The 5,909-nt window shown below is 29.5% G+C and overlaps 1 non-coding gene across 1 annotated transcript; it reads right to left on the bottom strand.

The window, feature by feature from the left end:
• Positions 1 to 5,479: 5,479 nt before the first annotated feature.
• On the bottom strand, positions 5,480 to 5,646 carry LOC114309983 (U1 spliceosomal RNA). Its single transcript, XR_003645950.1, has one exon. It is a non-coding gene; the product is annotated as a U1 spliceosomal RNA (small nuclear RNA).
• Between the last annotated feature and the right edge of the window lie 263 nt (positions 5,647 to 5,909).

Genomic DNA, 5,909 nt, shown 5'->3' on the forward strand with positions numbered 1-5,909 from the left:
ATATATATACATAGGTAGTTTGGTCATTTTGTTGCACCTTGTCCTTGTGAATAAAGTATTTTAGAGAAGTAATTATACTTACACTACTATTTAACCTCTTTACACCCTCCATCTCATTATACAACTAAAAAAATGTAATTCTCATTACACCGCCAATATATTACCAAAACTAACCGTAAATTAACTATTTCATCTCTTTACACCACTAATTTTGGTAACACGGTGCTAAACAATTTACATTATTCCGGTGTTATGCTATCGAAAAAAATAGATCTCTCTAACATTTTGTTGCTATACATTTACAGAGACACCTTCTTCCAAACAATGATTTTTCAATTTGTGGTGGGCCTGTTTGGTAATACAACGCTAATTAATTTGAATTACTCCAGGGCCATGTTACCGGACAATATTTTTTTTCCAGCATTATGTTGCTCTTCAATTAGATGATAACAAGAAATTAATTTGGGCCACTTGCGAAGTACATGTTTAGTGATACATTGTTATACGAATGAGAATACTCTAGTGTCATGCTGCCAAATTACGATAGAGTTGTCTAAGCCCTCGTTGCTATACATTGAAAGATTTATTTTTTCCTTGAAGCATCCATAAAAAAATTCATAAATCAAGCACGCATCCATAAAATCATGCATAAAAAGTATCCATAAAATTATTCATAAAAACATGAAGTATACGAATATCCATAAGGTATTCATAAAATCTGTCATTGTTTGGATCCATCAATCAAACATGTTATCACAATTCGTCTTGGTAATTTGTAGGTAATTTTTTCCCTCTTAATAGAAATAGACATCCACACTTTTTAGAACCTGTCAACCTCAATCGTTCCCCTTTGATCATCCTGTTGTCTCTATAGTAACCACTTCTTTTATAAGCAAGTGTAAGTCTTGATTTTCTGCCATTGCCTCTCGCATCTGATGTTTTTATAACAATGACAAATCCAGTCTTTTTTCCAACATCAGAAGCCCATTTAATTAATGCTTCACAACTACGAAAAATCTAAAGATAATAAATGCATTTATACGTCAAATTAAAAATAAGAAAAAATCGTATTCATAAAAAAAAACTTAACAAAGTACAAGTAATGAATTAATGACTGTAAGTAATAAAAAATGAGTATAAGTAATAAAAAATCGTATTCATAAAAAAATCGTCTGTAATGAATTAATGACTAGAGTCCACTAATATTGCAGTATTTGCGTTTTTGCCATGAGTATAAGTATTATCATTCCAAGCAAAAAAATATAAAAAAAATTGCAACTGAAGATATATGGTAATGAGATGCCGAATAAATTAAAAAAATTCGATTTGGGGTTACCGAAAATGTATCTTTTATTTGGTAGGTGGTTACCAGACTTATATTTTTTGTTCGACAATGTGATGCCGGACTAATTTATTTTGTTCGATTTCGAACCACCGAACGAAAGTCAAACACCAGTCCAGGAAAAAGAAACAAAAACTTACCAAATAAATAAAAAAAACTCACCATTTCACTTTTTTGATGGTTATTCACCATCGTTTCTTTATCCATTGCTTTTTTTAATGATCAAAATACTACGATTCTCACTTTTTAAAAAGAGATGTATAAGAGAAAAGAAAAATTAAGAAAGAAAAAAGAGAAGTAGGGAATGAAAACCAAGGGTTGTAAGGAGATAACAAAATATATTTAATTTTAGTATTTTGTCCTTAAAGGTAATTTCGCACATGGATAAAATTGGGGAAAAAAAAAAACTCATATGGAGGGTGTAAAGGGGAAATTCTATTTCCACACCTAAATAACTCAAAGCAAATCTTTTCTCAACACACTTGTTAGTTTATTTATTGATTGTTTTTCTCAATCCACACACTAAAAATTACAATTTTATCCTTCACTCAAATATTATTGTACACACACTTGACCCTCATTTTCACACACTTTTTGAAAACTTGAAGACCAAAAAACTTCCACCCACGTGAAGCTTGAACACCAATCTAAAGACCACATTCTTGAGCTACCCGTGGACTTGAAGACCTCCATTGAAGTGAAAACCTCCAATGTCTGAAGTGAATTCACTGAAGCCATCTATGGAAGACCTCCATGAAAACTACCATTGAAAACCTCTAAAACAATGTTGAAGGTAACGAATCTTTCCATTTTGTTTTTAATATTTATTATTTTGTTATTACATTTTATCATTTTTAGATCTTTGTACCCTTCATTACCATAAAATCCTTGATTTTTCCATGTTGTTCACGGGTTGGGGATGTCAGCACTGGTTTGCCGAATTTGTGCGCCAAATTCGGAAATCAACAACCAAATAAACTATTATAGATCAACTGAATAGAGCTGAAAATAGTTATAATATTCGACAGTTACATTCCGAATGAAGCATGTAAATATATTTCGGCGGTTGATATCCGAATTTAATACATAAATTCAACACTAGTTTTCCGAATTAAAACCGAAATCACCTCCACTTCGCAATTAACCACATGACTTGGGATTGCAGTAAACAGATTTTCAAATTGTGGTCACCACAAATTAATACGGCAGTTTATAATGGTTTGAATTGTATTTTTATTACTAACATAACAGTGCACGATGCTCCCTAAATCCACTCTTTGACAGGTTTGTTATAGATGTAGCATGAAATCAGCAGCATTCTAAAAGAGCAGGGGCTGCATTGAATGATAGAGAGGATCAAATCATCTCTAGGAAAACTACTCTCACCCAGACAACAATGGAAAAAAAACTAGGGTTTATTTTTTTAACTCAAAAAGTGTACATTTAGATCTTTTTGTTCTTAAAATATATGTACAGAGAGTTTTTGTATATAATATTTTAAGTGTTGCTAGATATCTATTATGGTCATTAAGGTTTAGGGTATAATTGTCATTAAACTAAAAATTCATTAAGTGTGTTCCTTGAGTTATTTAGGCGTGTGGAAATAGAATTTCCCGGTATAAAGAGATAAAAGTAGTGGTGTAAGTAGAATCACCCATTTTAGAGTGTGGACTTTTGGGCAACAAAAATCTAAAATTGAATTTATAGAAGTATTACTTATAATTTTATTATAAAAGTATTACTTATAATTAAAATTCTTATTTTATTGAATTTTTTTCATCCTTATCAAATTTATACAAGAAAATATACATTTTTTAATTTATTTTCTATTATTTATTTTCTTTCCAATTAAACAGAACATAATAGAAAACAATAATGATGTGGGCAAATATGGTAGTTGGTATTGATGGCTGAATTGTTTTGATGGCTGAGTGTCCTAGTTAGGTGCAAATGGGCAAAATAGTGATGGTTTGCAAAAGAGATTGGGAACATACGGTAACAATTTGTGAGAGATTTCAGTGACAAATTGAATTGCTATCTTAGCCTCACTAAAAAGACTTTTGAGGAAAAGTTTTGTGTGGCTCTCCCTTTTCTTTAATACACCAGCGCTCTTGTATTTCCTCTTTCTAATTCATTCGATGTGGGACTTAGAATCGAGTCTCACCCTAAACGAGCCGGTGTCACTGTTGTGGGTGAAGCACAACCATGATTGTTGTTGTGTGGTTTGTGGAACTCATTTCGGATCCTATTTTGATGATCTGAATCGTTGACAATTTAGAAAATATTGAGAACAATATATCTGTAAAAAATTAAGTTAATCAGATATCAATAACCTATTCATCAAATAATATCTTTATTTAAAAAAATGAATATATATGTGTCAAACTAAATACAAATGTTATTTGATGAATAAGTTATTAATATCTGATCAATTTAATTTTTTATAAGTATATTGATCTCGATATTTTTTAAATTTTGTATTCATCTATTGGATTGTTTATGAAATGGGTCCCACCACACCACAAGAATGCTTCCATATCCTATAATATATGCTTAATTAACCCAATGAAAATGGATTAGATTGCTGTGGGTTTTGTTTTCTTGTTTCTTCTACACCTAGTGTTCATTTTCAAGTAGTTCAATAGTTAATTTACTAGTTATTGTTATATTTTAGTAATAAATATTTGGTTCTTTGGGAATTTAACTATTTTAGTTAATTTTTTTATTTTTAGTTATTTTATGAGATGAAAAAAATTTGTATTTGGAATAATTTGTGAATTTTTTTATAATTGAATAAATAGTTGTTAAAGAAAAGTTGTTGATTGATGTATACGATGTAATATTTTGTCTTATTGATTATTTTAATATTTTTTTGTCTTTATTGACTATTTTAACCTTAATCCTTATTCCCAAACCTGACCAATGAGGTCTCGTTTGACAAGTGATTATTTTTGTTAAAAAGTTGCTAAATAATTTTTCTTAAGTAGTTCATTAAAAAAGGCCAATGAATCATTTTTTATTTACTCTATAGAGTTAAAAATTCATTCTCATTCACAGTATTACACGTTTTTTTGTAAAAAAAAAAATTAATATAAATTTCTGAGGTATATTTGCTCCTTTCAATTTATATTTTAGCCAAAAAAAATAAAAATAATTACTGAAAATAACCACGTTTCAAACCGACCTTAAAGACAAGTAAATTAGTAGGATCCACTACATGTTTTTGGGTAAATTAAACTCACTTCTTTTAAGATTTAGAAAAAAATAATATAGTTAGCTCTACATTTTTTACATGATTACAATAATCACCCTTGTAATACGGCTAAAATTAATACTACTAGTGGACAAATACTAAAATAAATAAAGATAAATATACATTTTAATAATAAAATGATAGTAATATATTTTTTCTATTCATACGACTAATTAGTGATGAAAAAAGATTAGAGTGTTATGTGAATTTAAACCGTGCTAAAATCTTGAGAGAGATCAGCATAATTATGCTAAAAATGTCAAACTAATTATATATTTTCTTCAAATCTCAAAAAAGAATTGTATATAATTTCTGAAAAAGAATTGTATATAATTTATAAGAAATTCTATGATACACATCTCTCAAATAGTGTATATCATATTTACCCTACCATAAATAGTGTAACAAAAGGTCGATTCATGTAACAAAAACTTGTAACTTGATTACAACATTTTTTATTATACTAATTTGTTTCATTTTTTAATTGACATACTCCCTCCGTCCCAAAATATTAGTCCCTTATTCCATTTTTCATTGTCCCAAAATATTAGTCCTTCTTCAAAAACCAAATACAAAAATAATATAAATTTCCTATTTTACCCTTCTTTTAAATTAATAAACAACATAAAAAGTACAATTATGCATTGATATTCCCAAAAAATGTACTATCAAAAGGATAATTTTGGAAAATCAACTTTTTTAAATGCAATAATTGTACTACCAAAAAAAATTAAATTCCCCAAAAGAGACCATTATTTTGGGATGGAGGGAGTAAGATTTTTATAATAACATGCATATTATTATAAGATTCACCATATGCTTTTTTATCATAAATTTTCGAAGTTGCATTAACAATATAGTAAAAAAGTTAGGAGAGAGAATTGAGAGGGGCCGCGCAGGCGCAGGCCCCAGCTACCACAAATTAAGACGTACAGTCTCCCATCAAAGGGGAGATGTTAAGCCGAGTGCGCATTCAGTATTGTGCAATGAAAGCCACCGACCTAGGCCATGAGCCTTCTTGATCACCCATTGACCCCGTCCAGGTATGTAACTTTTTAAGTTGCTTCTCACTCTTCCTTTATAGACCCCATCTATGCTCTCCCTCTTTCCTATTTAAATGATGTGGGATACATTAACAAAACCCCACTACTAATAACCACAAGCCTTGTTATTAGCTCCAGATATTTGAGCTGGCTTGGGTTTTCCCTTCTTCAAATCTATATATGCTGAATTGTTTTCTGAATTACACTGTTTAGATAATAAATTTGTATATAAATTTAAAAATATATGTGATATTTCTTTCACTTTTATCAT

Source organism: Camellia sinensis, chromosome 5 (assembly GCF_055761805.1).
Source record: "Camellia sinensis isolate YWXY chromosome 5, ASM5576180v1, whole genome shotgun sequence".
NCBI classification, from domain to species: Eukaryota; Viridiplantae; Streptophyta; class Magnoliopsida; order Ericales; family Theaceae; genus Camellia; species Camellia sinensis.